Consider the following 12312-nt stretch of genomic DNA (forward strand, 5'->3'; position numbering starts at 1 on the left):
AAACCTGATGCTGGATTCCAGAGCTTGTTTTATTATCCTCCTGTCTTGGAAGATCTGTGAGGAACATTCTCATGCTGCCACAGACATCATTTTGGCTTTCAAACATTAGGGTATGTACTTTCAGTCGGGTGCAGTGGCTCACATCTGTAATTCCAACACTTGGGGAAGCCGAGGCAGGTGGATCACTTGGGGTCAGGAGTTCGAGATCAGCCTGGCCAACATGGTAAAACCCCATCTCTACTAAAAATACAAAAAATTAGCCGGGTGTGGTGGCAGGTGCCTATAGCCCCAGCTATTTGGGAGGCTGAGGCAGGAGAATGGTGTGAACCTGGGAGGTGGAGCTTGCAGTGAGCCGAGATCATGCCACTGCACTTCAGCCTGGGTGACAGAGCGAGACTCCGTCTCAAAAAAAGAAAAAAACTTAATAAATAAAAAATGCAAAAATTAGTTGGGTGCATTAGTGTGTCCCTGTAATCCCAGCTACTCAGGAGGCTGAGGTATGAGAATCTCATGAGCCTGGGAGGTGTCACCCTTGCCAAGATGGCTCCACTGCACTCCAGTTTGGGGAACAGAGCGAGGCTCTGTCTCAAAAACAACAACAACAACAACAAACATTAGGAGATATACTTTAAACAATAAACATGTAACTATAAAATTACCACACAAGCCTCAAGAATGTAGTTTAAATACTGTAAAAAAAAGTGTTGTAAACATCCTTGAAAGTTAAAAGAAAGAGCACAAGCATTTAAAACAAGAAAAACATCATGGGTGTCTGTGATGGACCTTGAAGGATGATTGAGATTCTGATGGATTAATATTGGTTGAGGGGAGAAGGCATCCTTCATGGAGCAAATGATTGAACGTAATTTTAGAAGGAGGATGGTATGCATTGTGTCTGGGAACCATGAATGGTACAATGACCTGAAGCATCAGGTGTCTGTAGGGAAACAATGATTGATTTGGTGATTAGCTGGGGTCATATAGTGGAGGGCAAGGACTGACAGAATGATTAGGAATTAGTCAAGAAATAGGGAAGGAAAAAATGTTCTAGGAGAAGACACAGCAAGTGCAAGAAGAGGTAGATTTGAATAAAGATGATGAGGTCTAAGGGAGAAGAGTGAAGATAGCCATATTAATCAATACTAAAGGTAGGATTATTATTAGATCTTTGGGATCTAATAATGATTAATGAATTAATTAGATCTTTGGATCTAATAATAAGATTTGTTTGGGAATTGTGAGAATCATTATGTTAAAATAATTTTAACATGGTAGCTGATTGTATTAGGGAGTAATGGCCAGATGAGAGTGGAAAGAAAGACTCCAAGCCAAAAGTTGGAGAGTGAGGGATGAAAAATATTGTGGAATTCTGTAGATTATAATAAAGATGAAAAAAAGAGGCAGACATAAGTAAGTGGCATGAATTACTAAAGAGTTGTTGGGATAATGAAGTACCCTGTTTTTGTTTTCCCAGAATATGAGCGTCTATCATGGACCAACCAATAACTGCAATAAAAGTGTGATAAATGCTGTATCCCCTGGCAGATGATGAGTATCTTCAAAATGGTGAGTATCTTCATCTCTGTATCACCAGGACCTGCCTAAAAAAAGCAGGTCCATAATATAGTCTGTAAGAAACTATTACATAAATTAATGAGAAATGGATATCAGGAAAAAAAAAACCATTTATCAATCGGGTATGTGCTGAGAGATGAGCACTGTCAGGCACTTTTGCCTACACCATTTTCCTAATTTTCCAACAATTCAGTGAGTTAGATCTTATCCCCATTTAAGAAATGAAGATATTGAGGTTTTGAGGGCTTTAATAATGACTCAAGTTCCCATGATTAGTAAATGGCAAAAACACAGAGCAGGATGCTGGGTTGGGCAGCGGATGACAGCAGGAATGTTCTCCCTTGAAGAAGTCTTTGATATGGTTTTGAAGAAACCTGGTTTTGGTTAACACTAGGAAATTGAAGGAGTTTGTGAAAAGAAAGGTGCAATTTAGTGGTGAGACAATGAACATCCAGATGATGCAGTGAAAATGAGACTTTTCATTGACACTGAGTAGGAGCGAGTAGGGTTAGAATGGTCCAGTAATTGAACATTGATGAGAGGTTGGAAAGATACAGTTTCAAGAAAGGATTTAAAAACCCAGGATTTAGGAAGCGTTTATTTGATATCACTTGCAGTTTGCTGAGGAACTGGGGCACAGAATAGAAAACAGTGGATCAAGTAATATCATGTATTGTTATCTATTGCTATGTAATAAATCATCCCTGAAGTTAGTGGATTACAAGAAGAATATGTATTTTCACACAGTTTGTGTAGATCAGGAATCTGGGAATGGCTTGACTGGATCCTCCAGTCCAGGGATTCTCACAAGGCTGCAATCAAGGTATCAGCCAAGGCTGCGGTCATCTCAAGGCGTAACTGGGGCAAGATTTGCTTTCAAGCTTACTCACAATGCTGTTTGCAGAATTCAGTTCCTGCTGGGCCGTTGGACTAAGAGCCACAGTTTCTTAGTACTTAGCCTCTCCAGAGGACAGCTCACAATAGAGTAGCTGACTTTATCAAAATGAGAAAGTGAGAAAGAGCAAGAGAGTGCCAGCAGGATAGAAGTCACAGCCTTTTATAACCTACTTTCAGAAGTAATAGCCCATCACTTTTGTTACTTAGAAGGAAGTCATTAGGTCTAGGCCACCCATGGTGGGGGGTTACACAAGAACATACCTACCAGAAGGCAAGGATCACTGGGGGCTATTTTAGAAGTAGTCTACTCCAAAGTGGTTCACCAGAAACGAGTTGCTCTTTCTCAACAAAGAATTAGAGGTAAAGTTGTTGAGAGAGAGTTTAACATAACATAAAAGAAGAATTGGTTATGAATCATGGCATTCGGATCTATAAGGAAGTAGAGTGATTTATCAGCCTCAGATTGGCCTTTTTGATTCACTTTCTTCAATGGGCTTTCTGGAAAGAAGTTACCTGCCACCTTACCTGACCCTCTCTCAACTGAAGTGTTGGTTAAGGTAGAATGGCCTCACCAATCTTTCAGTGTCTCATCCTTATTTGAACATTTGATTGTACAGTAGATTTGCAGTCTTATAGTGTGTCAATGACAGCACCACTTTTTCCAAATCTTATCCAGTGATTCAGTAATAAAGGCATTTCTTGTGATTCTGGAGCCTCAGCTAAGCTTTGAAACACACGTTCTGTGGCAGGGCAAGTTTTTTCATGGTCTTCAGTGGCCAAAGAACAACAGTGATTGTGATAAGTTCCTAGATGGAATGATAATCTGTTGCAGGTATTCAATAAAGAAGAATCCAAACATATTAGTTTTTAAATTTTTGTTTAAATTTAATTAATGAATTAATAAATTAATTAGTTTTCCAGATGGCATCTCACTCTATTGCCCAGTCTGGAGTGCAGTGGTGCAGTCTTAGCTCACTGTAGCCTCAAACTCCTGGGCTCAAGCATTTCTCCCACCTCAGCCTCCCAAGAAGCTGGGAGTACAGGGTTCACCACCCTGCCTGGCTAATTTTTTAAAATTTCTTTTTAGAGATGGGGTCTCACTTTGTTGGCCATGCTGGTATTGAACTCCTGGCTTCAAGCAGTTCTCCCTCCTCAGACTCCCAAAGAACTAGGATCACAGATGTGAGCCACCACACCCAGCATCTAGCCTATTAGTGGGGAGAGGGAACACCTTTTTTTTTCAATCCTCTGGAAACCAGAAACTTGTTACTGTGGATTTTAAAGGAATTTCAAAGGTCTTCTACATTTTTGTGGGAGACAAACTCAACCAAAACGCTTTCTCCTCATGAGGGTACTAAGACAACTCAAGGGTAAAACAATAGTTTTTTTTTGTTCTGGCGCAATGGCTCACGCCTGTAATCCCAGCACTTCGGGAGGCCGAGGTGGGCGGATCACGAGGTCAGGAAGTCGAGACCATCCTGGCTAACACGGTGAAACCCCATCTCTACTAAAAAAAAAAAAAGTACAAAAAATTAGCCGGGCACGGTGGCGGGCGCCTGTAGTCCCAGCTACTCGGGAGGCTGAGGCAGGGGAATGGCGTTAACCCGGGAGGCGGAACTTGCAATGAGCCGAGATTGTGCCACTGCACTCCAGCCTGGGCGACAGAGCGAGACTCCATCTCAGAAAGAAAGAAAGAAACAAACAAAAATAATAGTTTTTTTAAAAATAGTGCTGGACAAGTGTTATCTACATGTAAAACAATATAGTTAGATCCCTATCTTATATACAAAAATTAACCAAAAATAGATAAAAATCTAAATGTAAGAGCTAAAACTATACAACTCTTAGTAGAAAACAGAAGAGTACATCTTTGTGACAGTGGATTAGGCTGTAGTTTATTAGACATAACCAAAAGCAACAAAAGGAAGAATAGATAAATTTGACTTCATCAAAATTAAAAACTTCTGTGTTACAAAGGATACCATCAGTGAAAAGACAACCCCACAGATGGGGAGAAGAGATTTGCAAGTCATGTATATGATAAGGGATTTGTATCCAAAGCATATAAAGAACGCTTACAACTCAGGAAAAAAATAAAAATGAAAAGGCACAGAACCCAATTTGAATTCAGGCAAAGGATTAGAACAGACATTTCTCTAAAGATGACATACAAATGGTCAATACACACATACAAGGATTCTCAACATCTATTAGTCATCAGAGAAATGAAAATGAGAACCACAATGAGTTAACACTTCACACCTGCTAGGATGGGAATAATAAAAATGACAGATAATAAGAAGCGTCAGTGAGTTAATGGAGAAATTGGAGGCTCAGACTTTGATGGTGAGAATGTAAAATGGCACAGCTGCTTTGACAAACAGTTTGGGATTTTGTCAAAAAGTTAAACATGGGCTGGGCGCCATGGCTCACACCTGTGATCCCAGCACTTTGGGAGGGAAAGGCAGGCACATCACTTGAGGTTAGCAGCCTGACCAGCATGGTAAAACCCCATCTCAACTAAAAATACAAAAAATTAGCTGGGCATGGTTGTGCATGCCTGTAATCCCAGCTACTTGGGAGGCTGAGGCATGAGAATTGTTTGACTCCAGGAGGCAGAGGTTGAAGTGAGCCATGATCGCGCCACTGCACTCCAGCCTGGGTGATGGAGTAAGACTCCATCTCAAAAAAAAAAAAAAAAAAAAAAAAAAAAAAAAAATTAAATTAAAAAAAAGGTTAAAAACAGATTTGCTGTATGATCCTGTAGTTCCACTCCTAAGTATATACCTAAGAGAACTGAAAATACATGTCCACTCAAAAATCTTGTACATAAATATTCATAGCAGATTGCTAATGTAAAAACAATCCAAATATCTATCAACTGATGAGTGGATAAATAAAATATTTGTTCTTTTTTTTTTTTTTTTTTTTAAGATGGAGTCTCGCTCTGTCCCCAGGCTGGAGTGCAGTGGTGTGATCTTGGCTCACCGCAACCTCCGCCTCCCTGGTTCAAGCGATTCTCCTGCCTCAGCCTCCTGAGTAGCTGGAAATACAGGTGCACGCCACCATGCCCAGCTAATTTTTGTATTTTTAGTAGAGACGGGGTTTCACCGTGTTGGCCAGGATGGTCTCAATCTCTTGACCCCGTGATCTGCCTGCCTCAGCCTCCCAAAGTGCTGGGATTACAGGTGTGAGCCACCGTGCTCGGCAAACAAAATATTTATAATACATATAAACATTGGAATATTATTTGGCCATAATAAAGAATCAGGCACTGACACATCCTCCAACATGCACGGGCCTTAGAGACATGATGCTAAGGGAGAGGAACCAGATGTAAAACACCACACATTGTATAACTGCATCTATGTAAAATATTCGGAATAGACAAATTCACACATATAAAGTAAGCCGGCAGTGGCTGGGACTGAAGGGAAGGGGGAAAGGAGAATGCATGTTAATGACTATGGGGTTTCTTTCTAGGGTGACGAAAACATTCTGCAAATAGATAGTGGTGATCAATGCACAACTTTGTGAATATACTAAAAAAATCACTGAATTGTACACATTAAAAGGGTAAATTTTATGGCATGTAAATTATATTTTCATGAGAGTATTATTTTAAAATAACCATCCTTTCATCTCAGCTCTTCTGAGTTTTGAAATATAATTAGACAAATGATAGTGTGGATTATGGTGCTGGAGCCTCTGAGCCAATGGTAACCAGTTTAAACTTTTAGTCGTTAACACTCCATTATGCGTTTCTTGTTTTTCATTTTTGTTTTTGTTTTTACTTGAGACAGAGTCTTGCTCTGTCACTCAGGCTGGAGTGCAATGGCATAATCACAGCTCACAGCAGCCTCAACCTCCTGGGCTGAAGCCATCCTCCTGTCTCAGCCTCCGAAGTAGCTGAGACCACAGGCATATGACACCATACCCCGCTAATTTTTACATTTTTTGTAGAGATGAGGTCTTACCATGTCGCCCAGGCTGGTGTCAAACTCCTGAGCTAAAGCAATCCTTTCACCTCGACCTCCCAGAATGCTGGTGTTACAAGCGTTAGCCACCATGCCCAGACCCATTACGTGTTTTTTATTTATTATATCCTGTTGAATGCATCTAACTCCATCACAAAACCCCATCCCATCAACCTAACTGGGTATCATTCAATGAATTGTACACTTCCATTCAGTATGAATATAAAGACCAGAAAAATCAATTTTTTGTTATTTCAGTCCTTTCAGTTTTCATTAATATTTTGTTTCTAAAGACGAATAATCTAATGAATGTAATTAGATGAGATGCTAACACATGTCACATAAAATCTAAGACAGAGTTCAAGTTCTAACTTCCCATCCCTTGAATTCTCAATTCTGTTTTTAACACTGGAAATAATTGTTTCTTGGCACTGGATCAGATGTATTTAATATATTTTAAAGCACAAGATGTACAATGACAAAAATTAAAAATGCCCCCAAAGAGGAAATTACAGCACATGATAGCTTATTATTATTATTTTTTTAATTTGGCAGTTTTCTGCTAAGTTCAAAGCAGCTGGGGAGAGTAGCAAGTAACAAAATGAGACAGATTTATGAAGCCCACACTTGGCAATATTTTTGTGTAAAATTAGTCAAAATCATTATACTTGTAGATGAAGAAATGAATTCCAACAAGTTTGCATTTTTTTAAAGAAAAATCATATTTTGTCTAAGTGAACTGGAAGAACTGAGCAATTTATTGGATTAGTTGATCACCAGCATTGTAACTCACAATAAAATTTGAGGATGTCTGCCAAGCATTGGCTCTCAGAAGAGCAGGATAATAATACACTGATTTTCAATAAGTAGAATTCAGCCCATATTACAGCCTATCTTCCTATCCAAAGAACTGAGGGGAAATAAGCCATTAGAAGAATTTTCCACTGAAACTTCTTTGTTTTGCTCTAATGTATTACTAAAATTTTCTGATAACAAAGAATGAGACAGATATAAATATGCAGCATTTTAATAAAAACCCAACTACAATACATCAATTTAAAAATATAATTGAAATGGCTGATTTCAGAGCTGGGGCAGGATGGGCACAAGATGAGCCTGAAATATATTGTTATGCCATAAAATAAAAAAGCACTACATCCATCTACCTATCATGACCTGTCACCAGGAAAAAAATTCAGCTCGAAGGGGCTACCACTGGGAAAATCTAGGTTGATTTGAGCATCAAATAATGGAGTACAATAATAAGGTATAAATCACTGGGAAAAAAGAAACTCATGGGTTTATACCAAAAATAAATAGATAAATAAGTGGGAGAGGAGGGCTCTTGCTAATAGCAGAATATTGAGGGCCAGTTGGTAAGTGTCGGGGGAGCACTGGAGTTGAAAACTTATCATTTTCCAACCATCGTGGTATGGATTGGATCCGATAAGAACAATCAATGGATTCTTAATCTTAGAAGAAATTTTGTTGGGAAACAGAACATTTGTATGGTTTCAAAGTATCTCTCTACAGACTGCTTATCTATTGTAAGGAAGTATGATGGTTAATAGAGTGTCAATTTGATTGGATTGAAGGATGCAAAGTATTGATCCTGGGTGTGTCTGTGAGGGTGTTGCCAAAGGAGATTAACATTTGAGTCAGTTGGCTGGGAAAGGCAGATCCACCCTTAATCTGGGTGGGCACCATCTAATCAGCTGCCAGTGCAGCTAGAATATAAAGCAGACAGAAAAACGTGGAAAGACTAGACTGGCCTAGCTTCCCAGACTGCATGTTTCTCCCATGCTGGACCCTTCCTGCCCTCAAACATCAGACTCCAAGTTCTTCAGTTTTGGGACTCAGACTGGCTCTCTTTGCTCCTCAGCTTGCAGATGGCCTACGGTGAGACCTTGTGATCATGTGAGTTAATACTTAATAAACTCAGATATACATAAATATGTATCCTATTAGTTCTGTGCCTCTAGAGAACCCTGACTAATACAGGAAGACAAAAAAATACAGTAATTATGCAGCGGAGAATCAGATCACACCTTAACTGCACCTTGACCAGTGGTCCCAGTGACTATCACCCATGAACAGGTGGCCTTGTGTCCCTCCAGGTGTGACACTCCTGGAAGGACACCACATTACCTGTGCAGTATTCCATCTGAGAACACATAACTTCAATAAAATCCAAAGGAGAAACATTCTATGAAACAAAAATAGGAATGTATTTTTCCAAAGCATCAATGTCATGAAAGACTGTGGAAATGTTTCAGATTATAAGAGGTCAAAAATGAAAGATAAGTGTTGATAAGGTTATAAAGAAAAGGGAAGCCTGGTATACTGTTAGTGGAAATGTAAATTAATACAACCATTATAGAAAACAACTGGGGGTTTCTCAAAAAATTAAAATAGAAATACCACATCATCAGATGAGTAGATTGCAAAAATTTTCTCCCATTCTGTAGGTTGCCTGTTCACTCTGATAGTAGTTTCTTTTGCTGCGCAGATGCTCTTTAGTTTAATTAGATCCCATTTGTCAATTTTGCCTTTTGTTGCTATTGCTTTTGGTGTTTTAGACGTGAAGTCCTTGCCCATGCCTATGTCCTGAATGGTATTGCCTAGGTTTTCTTCTAGGGTGCTTATGGTTTTAAGTCTAACATGTAAGTCTTTAATCCATCTTGAATTAATTTTTGTATAAGATGTAAGGAAGGGATCCAGTTTTAGCTTTCTACATATGGCTAGCCAGTTTTCCCAGCATCATTTATTAAATAGGGAATCCTTTCCCCATTGCTTGTTTTTGTCAGGTTTGTCAAAGATCAGATGGTTGTAGATGTGTGGTATTATTTCTGAGGGCTCTGTTCTGTTCCATTGATCTATATCTGTGTTTTGGTACCAGTACCATGCTGTTTTGTTTACTATAGCCTTGTAGTATAGTTTGAAGTCAGGTAGCATGATGCTTCCTGCTTTGTTCTTTTGGCTTAGGATTGTCTTGGCAATGTGGGCCCTTTTTTGGTTCCATATGAACTTTAAAGTAGTTTTTTCTAATTCTGTGAAGAAAGTCATTGGTAGCTTGATGGGGATGGCATTGAATCTATAAGTTACCTTGGGCAGTATGGCCATTTTCACAATATTGATTCTTCCTATCCATGAGCATGGAATGTTCTTCCATTTGTTTGTGTCCTCTTTTATTTTGTTGAGCGGTGGTTTGTAGTTCTCCTTGAAGAGGTCCTTCACATCCCTTGTAAGTTGGATTCCTAGGTATTTTATTCTCTTTGAAGCAATTGTGAATGGGAGTTCACTGATGATTTGGCTCTCTGTTTGTCTGTTATTGGTGTATAGGAATGCTTGTGACTTTTGCACATTGATTTTTTATCCTGAGACTTTGCTGAAGTTGCTTATAAGCTTAAGAAGATTTTGCGCTACAATCTACTCATCTGACAAAGGGCTAATATCCAGAATCTACAATGAACTCAAACAAATTTACAAGAAAAAAAGAAACAACCCCATCAAAAAGTGGGCAAAAGATATGAACAGACACTTCTCAAAAGAAGACATTTATGCAGCCAACAGACACATGAAAAAATGCTCATCATCACTGGCCATCAGAGAAATGCAAATCAAAACCACAATGAGATACCATCTCACACCAGTTAGAATGGCGATCATTAAAAAGTCAGGAAACAACAGGTGCTGGAGAGGATGTGGAGAAATAGGAACACTTTTACACTGTTGGTGGGACTGCAAACTAGTTCAACCATTGTGGAAGTCAGTGTGGCGATTCCTCAAGGATCTAGAACTAGAAATACCATTTGACCTAGCCATCCCATTACTGGGCATATACCCAAAGGATTATAAATCATGCTGCTATAAGGACACATGCACACATATGTTTATTGCGGCACTATTCACAATAGCAAAGACTTGGAACCAACCCAAATGTCCATCAATGATAGACTGGATTAAGAAAATGTGGCACATATACACCATGGAATACTATGCAGCCATAAAAAATGATGTGTTCATGTCCTTTGTAGGGACATGGATGAAGCTGGAAACCATCACTCTCAGCAAACTATCGCAAGGACAGAAAAACCAAACACCGCATGTTCTTACTCATAGGTGGGACTTAAACAATGAACACATGGACACAGGAAGGGGAACATCACACACCAGGGCCTGTTGTGGGGTGGGGGGAGGGGGGAGGTATAGCATTAGGAGATATGCCTAATGTAAATGACAAGTTAATGGGTGCAGCACACCAACATGGCACATGTATACATATGTAACAAACCTGCACGTTGTGCGCATGCACCCTATAACTTAAAGTATAATTAAAAAAAAAAAAAGAAATACCACATCATTCAACAACCCCACTTCTGGGTATATAAACAAAGGGAGTGAAATCAGTATGTTGAAGAGCTGTCTGCACTGCCATGTTCATTGCAAGACTATTCATAATAGCCAAGATATGGAATCAACCTAAGTGTTCATCCATGGATGAATGAAGAAATGTGGCATCTATACACAATGGATTACTATCCAGCTTTAAAAAAGAGGGAAAGTCTGTCATTTGCAACAACATGGATGAACCTGGAGGTTGCTATGTTAAGTAAAAGAAACCAGGCACAGAAAGACAGATATCATAGGATCTCACTCATCTGTGGAATGCAGAAATGTAAGCTTCATAAAATCAGAGAGCAGAATGCTGATTACCAGGGGTTGGGGGAGAATGGAATTGGGGAAAAGGATATAATATTTTAGTTAAACAGGAGAAATCAGTTGAAGAGATCTATTTTACAACATGGTGATGATATTTAATAAAAAATTAAAAGAGGCCAAAGAGACATGACAAGTAAATACAATACCTGATCTTAGACTAAATTTTGTACTGGAGTGGTGGGTGGGGCAATGTGATATATGGCCCTGTTAGATCAAATGAGAAAATTGGAATACAAAGTGTAGAGAAAAACATTTGCCGATATTAAATTCACTAAAATTGACAACTTTTCTTGGTTATATAACAGAATATTCCTATTGTTAAGAAATACGCACTGATATATTAATAGGTCGAAGGCCATGATCTATTTACTTTACCATCAAGTGGTTCAGAAAAGAAATTAGATGTAGCTAGATAGCTACATACATTGACAAATAGTCTTAATGATAGAACAAATGGGGTAAAATGTTAAAAATAGGTGAATCTGAATAAATGGTATGTGGGGATTGTCATATTATTTTTATTTCCACAATTTATCTGTAAATTTCAAGTTATTTCAAAATAAAAAGTTAAAAATATATCACTGATTTGGGTAATTTGTGTTTCTGTTGGCAAAAGGTTGCTTGCTTCTAAAGAACTCAGCAAATGAATCCCTGGACTTGGGAAATCCACCAGTACTTTTCAAATTATGATGACTTTGCAAATTAAAATTTGGAAGCAAGTTTGGGATTATGTTGAGAAGGAAAGGCAAAAGGCTAATTTTATTTCTGTTTAAGAGTTACTTGGTTGAAAGAAAAACAAACTCGCGTTGGCCAAAAGGAAATTTATTGTAAGTAAAGAAGGGAAATTTCATGAAAGCCAACTGTGGGAAGTACTACTGGCGTCATGGGAACTACAAAGATATCAGATGCTTCTCTATCTCTGTCTCTTTCTTTCCTTCCCTGTCCTATTTAGCCAGTTCTGGTCAGAACTACAGGACAACCAGGTCGAAAAATCTGGCAACTTCTTCAGCAAAAGTGACAAAAACATTTCCAAATAAGAGCACATGAGCTGTGCAGACACCTCATGTATTTTATTTTATGCTGAAATTAGAAACAACTGACCTAATATTTGACTAATAACTTCATGAATTTTAATCTATAA

General features: G+C 38.7%; 1 long non-coding RNA gene across 1 annotated transcript in view; it reads left to right on the forward strand.

The window, feature by feature from the left end:
- Positions 1-12312, forward strand: part of LOC130540940 (uncharacterized) — a 308776-nt gene that overhangs the window by 29530 nt on the left and 266934 nt on the right. Inside the window, exon 3 of the long non-coding RNA XR_008954979.2 lies at positions 1475-1566. This is a non-coding gene — a long non-coding RNA (uncharacterized LOC130540940). The remainder of the gene's footprint in view (positions 1-1474; positions 1567-12312) is intronic.

The sequence above is a fragment of the Pan paniscus genome, chromosome 19 (assembly GCF_029289425.2).
Source record: "Pan paniscus chromosome 19, NHGRI_mPanPan1-v2.0_pri, whole genome shotgun sequence".
NCBI lineage: Eukaryota > Metazoa > Chordata > Mammalia > Primates > Hominidae > Pan > Pan paniscus.